This window comes from Cimex lectularius, unplaced genomic scaffold (genome assembly GCF_000648675.2).
Source record: "Cimex lectularius strain Harlan isolate CLEC.00 unplaced genomic scaffold, Clec_2.1 scaffold264, whole genome shotgun sequence".
NCBI classification, from domain to species: Eukaryota; Metazoa; Arthropoda; class Insecta; order Hemiptera; family Cimicidae; genus Cimex; species Cimex lectularius.
In genome coordinates, this window is record NW_019394222.1 from 497,501 (window position 1) to 515,355 (window position 17,855).

At 37.1% G+C, this 17,855-nt stretch overlaps 1 protein-coding gene and 1 long non-coding RNA gene across 3 annotated transcripts in view; one reads left to right on the forward strand and one right to left on the reverse strand.

The window, feature by feature from the left end:
- Nucleotides 1-17,855, reverse strand: part of LOC106674140 — a 179,914-nt gene that overhangs the window by 83,856 nt on the left and 78,203 nt on the right. The window lies entirely within an intron of this gene.
- Nucleotides 9,480-17,855, forward strand: part of LOC106674141 — a 62,220-nt gene continuing 53,844 nt past the window's right edge. Inside the window, exon 1 of the long non-coding RNA XR_002910941.1 lies at nt 9,480-9,704. This is a non-coding gene — a long non-coding RNA (uncharacterized LOC106674141). The remainder of the gene's footprint in view (nt 9,705-17,855) is intronic.

Sequence of the window (17,855 nt, forward strand, 5' to 3'; positions counted from 1 at the left end):
GAGTATTAAAAAAAGGACGTTAACATGAATGTAGCAGAGAATGGTGGCGAGAGGAAATCAGTGATGAATGGATTAAGCAGTCGAAATCAGATACGGAACGTAAATCTATCAACTTCAGTTGATTATAGAAATATTCATATTTTCAAGTTTCATAAACAGAAAAAACAATCAAATTAAAGATGATGTTTCGTTCGCGTCGTGCCAACGCGTTTCGATATGTCTTAGTGCCTTTTAGCCTTTCTGAAGTGGATTTGCAGTCAGGACGTGTTCTCATGCCTATGTGTTTCTATCTAGGGATTGCCAGTATAAAGGCCTACTATTTTCTATAGTATAAGTCCTGCCTGTTGAGAGAGAGGTAGATTAATTTTCCGTGTTGAGATGTTGAGGAACTTCGTGAATTCATCCAGTGTGTCATCTTTTCAATCTATTTTAGCGTGCTTTGGGACCTTGCCGTTCTAGTTCAATGAGTGTGAGGGCTGCTCCTGTTTTTGCTAGTTTGTCAGCTTGTTGCATTCAATCCCCTCACCCACATCAGAGTTTCCTGTTTTCGATTTCCCGGATTTATAGATATATTACGTATTCCTACACCAGCTTTGAAAGTGAAGACTAAACTTCAGCGCTGCTTGGCTGTCTGATAATATCTGTGCAACTTTTAATCCTTTTTTTAATTTTCTTGGACACAGAATTTTTGTAGGGATCTCAGCTTGGAAAATTGATGGTTTTGCTAGGTTTCTAGTTTTTTCCGTACCACCTTCGTTATTATTTCATTTAAGGTAGATTATGACTTATAGTACCCGATACCTATTAAATTACATATCATCAATAAAATCAATGTTCTTGTCTTAAACTAATGGATAAATGAATAAACTAAATAGAAGGTTGAAAATAAAATTAGAGAAAGAGAAATTGTGAAAATAACTAAATTAACAATTGTTGCCAGTCTCATTACACCGGAAATAGCACAAGTGAAAACAGTGATACTATCGTATAGATTACCTTGGATGGAAATTGTTCCTATTCCTAGGTCCAATGAAATTCGAAATTTGAATTAATTTTTATTATTTTACACTGTATGGTTGTCATCAGTCAAGCGTGGAATTTGTTCAAAATTTGGTAGTCAAAGTGGTAAAAAAACTTAAATAGCCACCCGCGGTACACTACGCTTAGAGTGCAAAGAAGGAAGTCACGGTTTTTTTGAGGCATTTGCAAAATCATAGCAAATGTTAAAGCAGCAAATATGACAGGCAACCCTACAAAAATCATCAATAACAAAGAAAACAGATTGATTGATCTATATATTCTCGAGTTTTTGGATAGAGATTATCAAATCTTTCCGGCCCTTAAGGAAATAGGCAAGGCGAATACTTGTTCTGATCAAAAAATAACATTATATTATTATTATACACACACACACACACACACACACACACACACACACACACACNATATATATATATTAGTGGAATTGTTTACCATATCACAAAATTTTGTATTAAAATCGTTTCCATCAAAACTGATAGTTTGGATCTATATTTATATTTTTTCTTGGTTTAATATTTGCGTTATCAGTCAATTGCGTCATTTGCTGCTCTTTCTGCAGGTACAGTTGCCACAAACTACTATTCTAAATTTGTTTCCGTTTCTTTTCATCAAAACACACAAAACTTTCAAAGTTAAAAAGCCTACATAAATCGTTTAGATTTTGCAATTTTTGTCGGATAGTAGTTAGTTCTTTTGTGTACCACTGACTTTTCTGCATTGTTATATAAGAGAAAGCATGTGCTTACATGTAAAAATTTATATTTTGTAATACATTGACGTTGCTTAACATTTTTTTAAACAAAACGTAAGCTTGTTCAAAGGCTGCATTACTTCCGCCGTCAACTAGTGTGAAACATACAAGAATAGATTTTTGACAAAAATATTCAATATTTGTTAATGAGAGTCTGAACTAGCCGGCGTCGACGATTTCCTCAAAATCAAAACGATTTTTGTTCGGCCTGATGACCAGAAGCTGGTAGAAAACGAATTAATTTCCCAACTTCGGCAGGTAAATTGCACAATCTTCGTGTTTCTTTTAATTCAAATATGAGTGTTTCCGTTAGTTCGATAACTGCGGCTCCGGGCCCGAGGTTGCCGTAGAATGCGTAGATTATATCATCGATTTGAATAGCACGAGTTCCAAATTGAAAGAAAGGCCGACGTCTTTCATTAATAAGAGATTTTACTTTTACTCTATACAGCGATAGTGCGAAAGGAAAATTTCCTCCTCAGTAGGGCGGCGATCATGCGCTTTTTATGCAAGAAAAAGTTCCGTCCTCTCAACAAACCCGCATTTCGTGATCGTATTACAGTAAATGTCGAAGTACTGGGACTGAAAAAAATGAAAATCACGATACTGACTTTATATGGCCAAAAAGATAACGAAAGCAACGATATTCTACCGTGTGCTACAAAGTATCGGGTTGTCCGGAAAATAATGCAGGATTTTGGTATTAAACAAAAAAAAAGAAACTAGTTACTTTAAAGCAATGTTCTTTAATCAAAATAATTTCCCATACTCTCAATACATTTCTCCCAACGTGTTGGTAACTTATTAATTCCGTCTGAGTAGAATTCAGAATTTTTAGAATTGATAAAGTCAATAAATGCATTTTCCAGTTCCGTTTGATTTTTGAATATTATGTGTTGTAAGTAGTGGTCCAGGTGTCTAAAAAAATGGTAGTCAGTAGGCGAGAGGTCCGGAGAGTAGGGTGGGTGAGGCAAAGTTTCATAGCCAAGCTCCAATAATTTTTGTGACGTTACACGTGACACATGTGGTCGAGCGTTGTCATGCAACAAAATGGGCCCTTTCCGATTGACCAAAGAGGGCTTCATTACTGCCAATTTCTGATGCATGGTATTAATTTGGTTACAGTATGATTCAGCATTGATGGTTTCGCCAGGATTTAAGAAGCTGTAGTGTATTAAACCAAATGAAGCCCACCATACCGTAACCATTACCTTTTTTTGATGAGTTGGGGGCTTTGGAAAATGTATTGGAGCTTCTCCTTTGTCGAGCCACTGTCCAGAACGTCTAGTGTTATCGTAGAGAATCCACTTTTCGTCACATGTAACAATTCTGGCCAGAAATGGGTCATTTTTGTTTCGACAAAGAAGTGATGCACAAACATCAAAGCGCTGATTTTTTTGGCGATCGTTTAATGAGTGTGGAACCCAATTTTCGAGTTTTTTCACTTTTCCAATCGCCTTGAGGTGGTCAGCGACGGTCGTTTTACTGACTTTGAGTTGCTCTGCAAGTTCTCGAACAGTTGTTTTGGGGTTTTCTTCCACCACTGATCGCAGAACATCATCATTAAGAGAGGAAGGCCTTCCACGACCTTCTTCATCTTCAAGGCTGAAATCTCCCTCCCGAAATTTTTTAAACCACCTTTGCACAGTGCACTCATTAACACAACCCTCGCCCCAGACTTGGTTAATGTTTCTAGCCGTTTGGGCTCCGCTTCGGCCGAGTTTAAACTCGTAAAAGAAAATCGTACGAAATTCTCGCTTTGACATTATAAGGATGACTGAATTATTTCCAAGTAGCGGAATGCTACAGAGGTAAACAAACAATATCATTTGGAAGAGGATTAATAAGTGTTGACATTCATACAAATGAGTAATCCTGTAAACGTAAACAGAATATTTTATATAGATTTTTTTTAATGAAAACTTAAAATCCTGCATTATTTTCCGGACAACCCAATATTTTAACGAAAATATGTTGAGACCTCAGAGTTAAAAAGAAAGACTTGTAGTCAAAAGTAATATCAAAAATTGTGATCAAAACTAATTATTAGAATAGGTTCAACATTTATGTTTTTCGTCCACTAATGAATTTATCTTTTTCCTTATTCTTTTTTATTGCATCTTGCATTGCAAAACGGGGACGGTAGGTTTTTACGTGATGGATACAATCTATTCTATAAGCTAATTGGTTTAATTTCAACTTGGGGTTTTCCAATTGTTTCTCGTTTGTTATTTAAGGGGGTAATTTATAAAATTTTCCTACAAAAAAGTTTAGCAAATGCGTTAGTAAGCCTCAAGTCTCGTTCGTTAGTGCTATAGTAAAGGTTAGAGTTTTTATTTTATGTTCTATTATTGTTGATCATATTAAATATTCTTTTATATGTATGTTATTAGTTTAACTACTTTTTCAATATTTGAATGCAATGTCAAATCAAAATAATTTAATTTTTAATTGAACATAAGATTATAATATAATTCTTGTTTGTATATAATATAGCATTAAGGATATCTTTACGTTAGTTTAAAAAAAGAAAAGAGTGAGTGTGAGAGAGTGAGAGAGAAAGACAGTGTGAGTGAGGGAACGAATGAGTTAATAACGTTTTTATTAAATAAACTCGTAATTTTAGGTCGCGAACAATTCTCTTATAATTAACGAGAAAGAGAGTTAGGTGTACATATATATATATNATACATAGATAGAGATAGAGATAGAGATAGAGATAGAGTGAGAGAGAGAGAGAGAGAGAGAGAAAGTGAGAGAGAGTGAGAGAGTAAGTGAAAAAGAAAGTGAGCGAATGAGAGAGGGAAAGTAAGTGAGAAGGAAAGGATTGAGTGAGAGAAATGAAAGAAAATGAATGAATGAGAGGGCGAAAGTAGGTGAGAAGGATTGAGTGAGTGAGGGAAAGTGAGTGAATGAAAGGGAGAAAGTGAGAATAAGTGAGGGAGTGAGAGAGTGACTGAGTAAGTGTTAGTCAGAAACACCAAGACCATCTTAGACTAAACGAATTTTCGGGAGTCATTGAATTTTTACTGGTAGGAGAGGAGGTAGAGAGGTAGGAGTTTATACCTGTAGTCAATACTAACATTTAAAACTGGGATCAAAACTAATTAGAATGGTTTCAACATTTATTTTTTTGTATAAGTTTGTAACAAGTGTTTGTTGGATTTTCCGTTTTCTTATTGTCATTATTGCTATTTAAACAGCGAAAAATAGTCCTACGGATGAACAGCCAGTAATAAGGTAAATTCGTTTAAATTACATCTTGGGTTTTTCTGATTCTTTGTTGATTGTCATTCAGTCAGTAATTTTTAAAACATTCTTTTAAAAATGATTGGCCAATATGTTTGTAAGACCCAACGAAAGTCTAGTACCTTAGTACTGTATAATTGAGAGAAAGTACCACCTTCGATTGGTTTACTCAGGATCGGAAGCGGGGATTTCCACTTAGAAGAGGGAGAGATCGTTCTGGAGTCCCTTCTTCAGTTAACGATTACCAAATCTATGTTTTGTTTGATGACAAGCGTCCTAGCATTGTCCAATAGGAGGTTTGCAGTTTACCGTCATTCTTTACATATCGTTACACACTGGAAAATAAACACAGAAACTGCCGGTTTGGATGGAATATCCTGTCTTTTCATCAGATCGTCAGATTTTTTAGTTGTACAGCTGTCGGGTGGTTAAATGGAAAAATATAATTTAGGATTACAGCAATAGGGAGAAACGATTACCAGAAAAACGGCAGTAGGTGCTATGTAATTTATTTCTTCGTATTTTTATATCGCTAGCCACTTAGACAAATGAGGTACAAACATGGAACTGATTGCTCGTAAATTTATTATGCCTCTTATACCGAAAGCTTGAATAACTTTCAGGTAAAAAGATTGAACGTGGAATCCCAAAGACGTCAAACGAATACTGCTGATTCATTTTAATCCTCTTCGGTGGGGATCGATCGGATCCTTGACCTTCCTCCATTGGCCCAATTAAGTTGAACGCTGTTGTTGACTGAATAATGAAACGGAAGCGAAATCACCGTCCGGACAGAGTGCAATATAAAAATCACTACATAACGGCTCACTCTTTAGTGTTTTTTTTTAATTCAGAGCAAATATGTACAGCCAGGGCTTTCCAAACTTTTTAGCCAACGGACCCTTTCACAGAACAAAATCCAGGGCGGACCCCTTATTCAAGTATTTAAAATTAGATAGTTATAGTATGTGGTAAATTAAAGTTTTATAAATTAGACAGTAGATTCCTAATTAGGTAATGGAGGGGGTTATCTCTATGAAAACAAGCATTATATTGACATGCTCAACTTTATTTAAAAAATCTGGTACACAAAAATCAAATGGGACAGAACGGAATCAATAGGTAGGTAAAACTCGAGCCAAATTCAAAAGTAATACTTTTCAACATTAATGATTAATGAATTAATGGGAAGAGTGAGGTTGTTTTACCTTGGACAATTTTTGATAGCTGGTGACGGATGTCGAGTTCAATTTAGACAGCTTTGGCATTTAGTTTTGGTGGTTGTATAAGATAAAAAATCCAGATTCTCATAGGTAAGGTGTGGCAGAAAGATATAATGATAAGTATAAAGATGAGTATAATGCCCGCGAAAAATTTATTCTTAATTTGCCAACTTTCACACTGCAGCCTTGAGGGATTCTTACAGATCATTTAAAAACCGTGAGAATAATATTTTAAGGGCCGGATCATTCGTGAAGCTCTTGCGTGTCATGATGTCGTCCCGAGAGTCTGATATGAAAGAAGGGCCATACCCGTCTGACACACGGACACCTGATTTGAGGACACATCCCGCGCAGTGTCTCGCTTGTAGGGAATGGTGGCTCATTGTGTCACACCTGATCGAGGAGTGCCATGGCCCCTAATAGGGAGCGAGCAGACATGACACCCGATAGAAAGACACTACTTATGCACGACAGTAAGTTGTTCTAGAGTCCCTCGTTAGTTTGTGTGACTGAGTGAGATAGCCGATGCCGGAATATCGAGTAACCCCATCGACCCTCACAGAGCATTGTAGGCTGATATGAACTCCATTGTTGCTACATAAAAAACGAAAAAATAACATTGGGCTCGGTTAGATAAGTTTTAAACAACGTTACACAACAGACAGGCCAGAATTAAAATTGTATCCTTACAAAACAAAGCGGAGATGTGATGAACGGGAACGAATAACTGGTGTACATTATGCTGGGACGTGACCGAACATCGCGGATTTCAAACGAGGTTCGCATTCAGTTCGAGCATCATTTAAACTCAAGGAAAATGACGAAAACAACAAATGTGACTGAATATTCAACTGGTATCTTATCACTGCTTGTTTTTCACTCGCACATTTCGTCCTTTTGTGTATGAACTATTTTAGTATTTAAGTTAACATCAGTCAATATACTACACAACCCCCCTCCTACATACCCACAACCGCAATGGGAATTATCTCCTACAGCATTTGAAACTAAAAAGAGTAGAGAATACATTAAACAGAGGAAAACATTTAATAAAGATTAATACGTTGGGGAATGTGAAAAAGAAGGGGGCATAATTTATAGACATCCCGAATATAAATTATCATTGGTCAGCATTTGTAACAATCGACTAAAGGTTTTTCTTAATCATTGCATACGGTGTGCTATTCACAATTTAGCATCGACGATGAAATTTTCATTTAGTTCGACCTTTCTCTGAACTAATTAAATTTTCAACTAATAATTTTCTAAACTTAACGGTACTGCTATAAGTTGGAATTTCCGAATGAATAAAGATTTTTTATTTAACAAAATAACACGTCATTTCTCGACGCACAACTCTTTATGGAAAGCGCTATGTATATCTTTGTTATTTGCTTTTTTTTCAATTCCTAGGCTAGTTTAAAGTTGAATTGAAATATACCAGAGGGCTTGACCTGATAATTCGACCAAAAAGGTCGGTATGTCCGATACGACCCATCGATCTAGGGAGTTTTTGAAAGGATGAAATCCTTTCGACCCAGTACAAAGTACCTACCGTAGGACTATATGTCAATCTACCATATAGAGAGAGATTCATATTAGCAAATCATTAGATCATAGTGAATCCCTATCCATTTCTACCGATCACAAGATTATTGATCACAAAGATGCATGGACATCTACCGAATACGGATGTTCAATTCACGAAGACTATCGCCCGGAAATTGTAATAGCAGCTGAAGTATCGCTCCATCGAGATAACTTTTTTTTAACCCTAGACAAAGTCCATTGGTCAGAAACTAACTTAGGCCGTGACGGCCTCCGAGGTACGCACCGCGGAGAGACCAGGAGGCACTCATACGCTCAACCATTCTTTTCCTTGCATAAATAACATATTGACAGACCCCCTCTTGGAGAGTGGCTGAAAACCATTTACAAACCATTTATGGAAAGGACCAAACTCTCCCGGGGTCCAGGGCCAACCTGCCCATATAGCCCCCTTGACCCTCCCAGCCGGCCAACACCGCACACCACCCCGCCGACGGCCGATGCCATAATCTGCTGAACAAAGCGTCCAAAAAAAGCCAAAATTTGAAACAGAAATATAGAAAGTATTAGAATGAAATTTGTCTCTCATATGAAGTCATACAGGATTCTGTACATTGCTGTACTTAAGAGAGTAGCTAGATTGAAGGGGCCCCGACCGAGAAGCCTTCCAATGCTTGAAGCATATCTCCTCTCCGCAGTTCGATTTTTTTGCATTTCATCATAATGTAGTTGAGATCAAATTCGTCGCAGGATTCACATTTTGGGGAAGACCCACACCCAATCTTGTGCAGGTAAGCGCCACATATGCCATGTCCAGTTCGGAGACGCGAGATAGTCGAGAAGAAAGCTTTTACCCTTTCTAACACCCATTTCTGCGAATCACGGTTTCCTTCTTAAAATGGGGAATAGGGAGATGTCAGATTTCCACACAGAGGATGCAAGATAAGCCGCTTGTCAGTTCTTTGCAATTTTTTTATTTGTATTGTTTTTGTAGTCGCTTGCTAAGATGGGTATGCCCTAGATAACTAGATTCATGATATTTTAGCTGCTTAATTTCTTTACTTTTGTTTGACATGTCGAAACGAGGTGGGTGACACAGGGAGCACATGGGTTTTACCCCAAACCCAATTTTAGTTACAGGTTAGAATCTTACATGGTAATATCATTAGAAAAAAATTATTTATTTGGTGTATTATTTGATGTTAAGTCAAAAACGTTGTATCTGATCAGAAGATGGTTGTCAAAACGACCGGTGGTGTATTATTCTATTACTGAGATCAAGCAAAATCGGTAGGAATTTGAAGATGGTAGAGCGAGATGGGAATCGTCGACGCGAGGTCAAAACCAGTTTATTGTGGTCTTTCAGTAGATGATTCACTGGGAGGCAGTGGTTTCTTCCGTCGCATTGATACCAAATGTGAAACGAGAAAACTTTTTTACCTCACAACCTAGGCGATTTCCAAGAATCTATTCTAATCGCTTCCCATCCGTTTGGCTACGGTGGTCTCTCAGAAATCCGAACCAGTGCTGCTGGGGAATTATTCGGATGACTGAAAAATTCGGATTACAAAGGGTGTTAAAATAATAATATATATAAAAAAAATAACACAACGCAATATTAAAACCTATTAAAATAAATATTATAACAATGTTGTTTACAACTTCAACGCAAAAGGCTTAAAAGGACAAAGGTCGGATGAAACGCATTTTAGCAGGACGACGCAGATCAATTATTTTTTTGTGAAGTAGCATTGTTTACATTAAGAAAGTTTTCTTCTCTTTAACTTCCCAAAAGGAAAATTAACTTCTTCAGGTTCTTGTTCCGGTGTCCTGCCGGAAACCTGTCTTCTGGGACGTTCTTCACAATTGATGGGCGGGGTATGCTTTATATGGTATTAGTATTAATTTTAATATTGTAATTTATTTTTTCCGAAACCTTTTTTTCGGTTGCTGAAAAGTCTTCTTCTTGTTAAAAGAACGCCCTGACAATCCATCCCGTCCTTACCTTCCACCCCTGCATACCGTTATAATACATAATGCCAATTTTTCTTTAAAAAATCTTTCCTTCCTCATTTTTAATCATTTTTAAGCAGTAGGTAGATCATACTTATCTAAAGAAAAATGTAGAACTGATCTAAATTAATTTTAGTGAAAAGAGGTGAGGGATTCATTTCCCCAAAAGAAATTCTCGAAAATTCGTATAGTGTAAGACGGTCTAGGTCTTTCGTATGACTGACTCTACCTCTCACTAACTCCTCGCTCACTCAATTATTCTCTCTCCCTTTCCTCTCTTACTTTCTCCTTCTCATTCATTCACTTTCTTTCACACACTCTCTCTCTTTTCTTTCTCTCTCTGACACTATCTTCTTCATTCACTGTCTTCACTCTATCTCTCTCTCTCTCTCTCTCTCTCTCTCTCTCTCTCTCTCTCTCTCTCTCTCTCTCTAAACATGTACATAATGTTTCATTTGTGTCCTTTAAAGTTCTGACTCTTTCTCTTCAATTGTAAGAAAGGTCGAACGCGACCTAAAATATCGAGATTTTTTAAATAAAAACGATATTCACTCATTCATTATTTCACTCACAATCTCTTTCACTTTCTCTTTCTCTCTCTCTCTCTCTCTCTCTCTCTCTCTCTCTCTCTCTCTCTTACTCTTTCTCTCTTCTTTTTTTCTCATACACTCTCCCTCATTCCCTACCTCTCACTCACTCATTGTTTCTCTTTTATTTTTCTCTCTCATACACTACCTCCCTCTCTCTCTCTCTCTCTCTCTCTCTTCTTTCATTGTTTCTGTCTGTTTCATTAGTTCCCTTTAAAATTATCAATTTTGTTTTATTGGATTTCTGGAATGTTCTAAGTACCGAAGTTCGGATTAGATAGAGAGCACTGATTTTATTTATCTGCTCATCTCACCTTTATCACCGCCGGCGGTTTCAAAACGGAAAACGGCTTAGACCTTGGTACTTCCAGTTTTCCACAGCAGGGGCAGCTGTTTCGAATTATAGTTGGAATTTATCCTGGAGAATCCTTCCAAAAGATCTAACATTCTCCGAGCTCCTTCGGTGTTTTTCCATTCTCCGAGCCTATATGATTTGACCTATGAGTAATTTTTAAAACTCGTTTTTTTTTTTTAAATCTACGTTAAGTTGCAGTTCTACCTTTCTCGTTGAAGTGCTGTTGACGGTTATACTAAAAACATAGCTAGTGCGTTTGTTTACCTAACTCATAAGTTTAAAAACAAAAATAAAATAGATAAACGTCTGTTTTGCGTCTTTTACCTTTCTAACGAGTGAAAAGTATTTCATTCAATCTGTTTTTAAACCAATCTTCTCCATAAAAAACATACGCGAATCTGAATCATTGTTTATTACGTTGTTACATAATAGTTATGATAGGGAGCAAAATCTCTATTTGTGTGATGATGGTTAGAACATTGATCTTGATTATCACATAAAAAAATATTGTTCGATTTCGTTTGAATAAAGCACTTTCTCTCACAGGATGGCTTTACTAAGTCTTTGGGTGTCGCGGATGAAGTGGCAAATCATTTTACCATGCTTTTTTCATATCATCAATTAAAAAGCCCTGTGCTCGCAGGGATCTGTTTGGATAATTCAAAGTTTTGCCATAAATTTCAAATGCAATTCACCGTTCCCCGGCATCCTCACTAACTGTAACCTTGGCAGATCACCTTGACTCTTGTCCAGCTATTTGCCGTGTTTGAATTACGAGCGAAATAATTAAACGTTGATGCGACCTGGCGGTTTACGTAACTATAAAAACGGACGGTCTGAGTTTGAAGTGTACAGCTTGCAACCGTAACAAACGGTCACGTTAAAAGCTAAATCTTGAGAATGATTTTTAGTGTTGCAGTCTTCAATGTAGTACTTAAATTTGGTTTTATTTTGTTCTGTTCAAATAAAAATGCTCGAGAGCCTTCTCCCGGTCAGTCACCGGCAAAGTGTATAATTATGTGTAATTTGTCACTGTTGGTGGGGGAATTAACTATTTAGACAAAATGCTAATCTACAACAGGGAGAAAAATAAAATTTAACAAATTACAAAATCCGCTACATTTGGCAGTATTTTGGCAAAATTATTTTTTTAAATGCAATGTAGAAATTAAGCCAGTTTTATTTCACAGTAAAGCTAACATTTAATCTCTCTGTCGACACAATCAAAATTATTGAGGCATCAGTAGTCTCAAAACTTTTCAAGTACTTTATTCTATGAGACTGATGGAAGATCGGCCATGTCATAGATCACAATAATTAGCCATGAAGTTTTGAGACTGTTCGAAAAAAAGTCTTAAAACTATATCGTCCTAGTCCTAAATGTTTTTCACCACTGGTTTTAACCAATATAATATGAGCGATTGTCAAGGGCATCTAGTGGGGAGCTCGATAAGCGAAATGTCAGATGATCTGAGTTTCCAGAGCGACCTTCCCGCAGGAGAAGCGCTCATTCCGCGAATCGCGATTTTTGCCAAAGGTCAATTGCGCATTGGTGGACGAAAAAAAGAAAGAAAACCGGCTCTTTGTAAGTGGAGGTCTATCCAACTACACACAACTGCACCGGTAAACTTTCCACCCTTAAGTCTGCCGGCTCCGAGAGTGAAGACCAATCATTGTCTTGACACTCATTCGAAATTACTTCTTTTTACTACTTACTAAATTTACTAAGGAAACTCTTAAAATATGAAACTGGCAAACCATATTGCCTGGATGATCGGTACGCAAAAAGGGCACAAAACGATAGAATTAATCCCTATTTTTTTAAAAATGAGTTTAGGAATTATCTTTGATAAGAAGGTGAACTTGGAAACCCTCAACTACAATGCATCGAAACCAAAATTAAACATTACTAATGGTCACAAGAAAAACCTAGGTAAATCTTGAGGACTAAAACCGAAAATAGTATAAGCTCTACAAAAACCAAGTTACCCTAAAACTAGGCAGTGAGCAAAGATTGCCAAATTTATGCATCCATGTGGCAATGACTACAACCAGACCAGCTGTCTCAGAAACACTATTATACCTGCCTCCATTGGAGTCATATATACAACGAGAAGCTAAGGAAAGATCAAATAGACTGTAAAAATAAATAAATTGGAAGGAGACTAAATATTTCGGCCGTACAACCATAACAAATAAAATCAGACCCCCTTCTTAGAAATGGAGGCTGGAAACACCTTACAAAATTTTAACAGACCAAAAAGGAGGATAAGAAATCAGGAGAAAGCCGATACTTTTATATGGTATAAAAATATTTTCAAAACAAAAGAACGGTCAGTTACGTTCTGTGCGATCCCAAAATATGAGCAATCAAACTCATTATGGAACCTCGATCTTTCAAGCTGAACTACATGCCATCAACGCTTGTACCTTACAAAATCTTTAAAAAAAGGCTGAAAAAATAAATCATCAGCAGCCAAGCAGACTAAAAGCATTCTTACGTAACACCTCCCACCCCAAAGCAGTGTATTTAACCAAAACCAACCTGGGAAAACATAACCAGACAATACCTTGAGTACCAGCACCAGGGCACAAAGGAAATCTAGGTATTTAACAAATAGACAAACTGGCTGGAGGAAGACTTGCAACCTATACTTGGAACCTATACTACAAAAGCAGAAGAGACTCATTAAACTCATGATTAAAGAACTCCCATAAAAACTGGCTACGACATTACAGTGAAATAGGGTAAAACTCAGGGGACTATTAGGGCCGAGAAAACACCTACATGGGTATATTGAAAGTAAAACAATTGCAGCGATGATTCGGTGATCTACTACGTCTTAAAAGTCCAAATCTTGTCAATTGAACTGAATCAAGGGACTAGAAAAAATAAAATAAACCAAAAGGATGCAGTGATTGGGGATACCAAACTCGCTTCCTTGCATCCCATCATCACATCAACCTATCGACATCCTAAAAAGGAAGATATCGGGTGCATTTAAAGTCGTCCGCGTGTCATATTAAACTTAGATGGGCTTTGGTGGCAGCTTTTAGGCGTTGAGACGGGGCTCATCACTGTAAGGTAAAGGGTGTCCCGGGTTGGAAGGCACCGGCTCTCCATTTGTACCCGACGTACTTACAAACGGTTTTTTTTTTCAAAAACACCGGCACCCCGAGGGTTCATATAACCTCGTAGTTGAAATACTTTCGTGAAGAGGGAGAGAGAGGGAGAGGGAGTAATTGTAAGTGTAATTGTTTAGATTACTTTTTGTTTCCTGAAAGTTCCAAAGTTTCCTAATAGTTCTTTTTTCCCTGGATTCCACCTTACCAATCCGTCAACCACGGTTTTTTCCTTTCCTTCATCAATTACTTCATATTTGAAAAAAAGTAATTAAAAAAAGATACTGCACCACAAAAAAGGATATTAAATGGAGTACGTTTTCTGAAATTTGCTGGTTTCTAGGTTTGGTAATAGTAGTTCAGAATCACCATAGTAGGTTTGACAACATTATTTTTACAACAACAAAATTATTTTTCTAAGTTCTGGCTACAAAAACACTTATTTCACCTACGTTTACGAATTTAGTATTGATCACATCTTATTGGAAATTTAACGTACTTTTCAATGGTTTTAACGGATTTTTCCAAAACCGTTTAATTTTGGAGTTATCATTGTTTATTTGAAGCAAGATGGTGAACTCTTCAAAAATCAGAAAAAGGGGAATAACTCCGAAACTTGAGAATCGGGCCATTGTTAATTAGGAAATTTTGTTTCTATTTTGAATTTAGAATCTACAGGCAAAGTTTGTAACACGATTAGCCGAACACCCTGTATAAATATCCTAATAGGTTTGTTTTGTGTATGCAATAATAATGAAGCGCTGTGTTGAAATTGTTTTTTGTACTTATGACGTCACACCATCTGGAATCCGAATTTTTCGGAAATCCGAATACCCCTCCTTGCAGCAATTAATTCGGATTACCGAGAGAGCATTATATATTTATGCACGATCACAACAATCGCCTTGTCAATTGATAAGATCTCTGCAAATAAATCAAATCAATCAAGCTGTCTTTAGTTTGATTTTCTTTTAATTAAAAAAAAATCGTTGTTGCTAATCTTCGTCGAACGAAGAGTCCTGTCCTGTACATAATGTAAGCAAGGAGAAATGGAAAATACGAAAACAATTATTGTACAGCCAATATGGAAATACGAAAAATTCCATTTTTATTATTAATTAGACAAATCAGGAAATATCTTTGAAGTAATTCTCGTAACACGAGCAGACTAACAAGCGGGCTCTTTGAAACAACAGACTTACTGTCTTGAAAGTGAAGTCGAAGGTTATTTAAGTAGTTTGTTTTCAGTGTTAACTGTTATGGACGTAGGTGATAAGTTATCAGGTGGAAATACCTAAAGAGGTAATAGATCGTTTAGAACATTTGAAAAAGGCAATGTGTCAATCTAAAGGCTTGTCCGGTAATGCACCGGTTATCCTACAGTCATAAAAGTAGCGACAGGACGAAATAGGTCAATATTAGCATACCGATTATCAGAACCCATTTCACGTGGACCTAAATCAAAAGGCTCCGGCCTTCGCCACGTGGAGGGTACGCGCTCAACGCCGCCCCGGGTGGGACTAATTGCGGTGAACATTGTGCAACAATGATGTCATTTGGACCGAGAGATAAAAGCCGTCGAGGGCCGAAATGAGTGGGACGAAAAAACAGGAATCCAAAATACTCAGTGTCACTTAAAAGACTCAAAAGCAACGCAATTTTCAAAGGTAAATAATAAAGACACCGATAAGACGTTGATGTAAATCACATTAGGACGAATAATTATTAACAGTGAATAATAATTATTATTAACAACATTAAACGAGTTTTTTTAAAATAAAGTCAACTTACAAGAAGAATATTTGAGACAAATTATCACAATCGACGACTCAGATAATAAAACTAAATGACTCAAATTATTATCGGAGTCGGTTGTTTGGTACTGCTACACAATGCAACCTCTGAGAATTTCTCACGGCATTTATTTTTCCATCACGAGAGCGTTTTCCGCCGTTTCTGGACGAAAAAAAACATGAGATTTGAACGCGAAGTGAGTGAAAAACAAAATTGGATAGGGATGTGGATGGATAGGGTTAAAAGGGCGGGCACGAGGCCTTTTGAACCTCGACCTGAGTCTATGGTGCTCGTCTATTTTTATACCTCACCGGTTAGCTTTAGGTTGTTGATAACCTACATAGCTTCGCCAGCGGCTCCTTAGTATAGGAAATTGCTTGCGGCATTTCGTACGTGCAAGAGCTGCACCTACATAGCATGTAGCTTCACGAAAGCATAAGATGTATTCTACGCTCTTCTCTTCTTCCTGGCAGTATCTGTACAGCATTTTTTCAGTCTGTACTCCTATCCGGTGCATGTGCCTTCTTTCAAGTGTATCAGGAGTCCAACCAGAAACCTGCAGTAAAACCTCCAGTAGTTTTTAAGTCTTGTAGAATGCCTTTCGCGTGCCTCATGCCTGGGGTATTATTCCACCAAATTTTCGACTCCATTTTAGGATGTATCCTTTTTTTGTGGCAATATGCTAAGCCACAGTAGGGTTCGAGACTTAGATGGTCCAAGTTGGTTCCCTCTTTGGCCATGTCAACCTTTTCATTGCCTCTATGCCCCGATGGCCAGGACCCATGCCAGGGTCAGGTCATTGGCGTCGTTGACTTCTGCCAGGACTTCCATCCAGTTCCATACGCTTTTTGTTTTTACCTCGCTTGACAGTCAGAGAAAATGTCTATCTTCCTGGAATGTGTTCCGAGCCGTTTTATTTCTCTGGTGTATGTTTAATTTTTATGATTTCAGATTTGAAAATTGTAGCGTACTTACTTAAATCCCGATTCTTTACCAATTTTTGAGTTGTACGAGTTGGTCTTCAGTGGCTTTCCTTTCCTACACTCTACCCTTTCTGGTATCAGTACCTTGTACTTATTGGTGAAATTGTATTTTGGTGTAGTGGCATCGGTTGGCATGCCTAGTTTGGCATCTGCCTGTATCTCCTCCCTCACTTTCCATTTTTCGTTGACATGGCCAATCCTTGCAGATGGTTGCCCGTTATGAAACTGTGAGCTGCTGTTCTGGCTTCTCACTAAACATGAGATTTGAGCGAAAACAAATTGGAAAACTGTTTATATCTTCTTTCGTTCGACGAGATGCGACTAGTAAGGATTCAGGGTAAGAGATTTCTTCATTAAATAGCTGTTAGGTTCTATTCTATGTTATAATATATGCATCTACTAATCTATACCAGAATTTGAACTTATTAGAAGTTTCTATCAAAACAACTGTGTCCTCTATGAAACCATACAATTTGCGCAGTACACTGTACAGTCATGATGGATTTTTAATTGCAAAAGTCTTGAAAATATTTACATTTTCTCTTCAAATTCTTTGACTAATTTGCAATTTAAAGATAGACTTTTACAGTGTGTACTCTAGTTAATAACAATGTTTGTTTTCTTTCTTTATTTATTTATAATATATTTATTTTAGTTGCATTTGTTATGTGACAATTGTGACATTCAGGGACCGTGGTGGCTGAGAGGTTAGGGCGTCGGGTTTTAAACTGGGTTCTGGATTCGATTTCCGACTTAGCACATGAAATTTTAAGTGGCAAGATAGAGATAAAGAGAGCGGAAGCCAAATAGTGTATCGGGAAGCTGTGAAGCAATGAAGGATTTTTAAAAGTTGGATTCTCTTTGGATAATAGGTTGAGTATACTGAAGGAACAGCAGCTCAAGGGATTGTTTCTTACTTAATTAGGCTATTTTATCATTTCGATGACTGCGTGTTTCCATTTATTTAGAAAATATCCATTTCGGAGTATTACGATGTAGATTTGTGTTAACTCGTTAATCTCAAAGGTCTTGTCAAACATCAATTGATGGCGAAATTCTTTTAGAAGGAAATTTTGGAAGCAAATCCCCATAAAACTTGATCAAAACATTAACAACTTCGATTCGTATCGCATGAGCTGAATGAAAACCAGCAGGTGAGACGTGGAGATATGTTTCTCTATTTGAAAG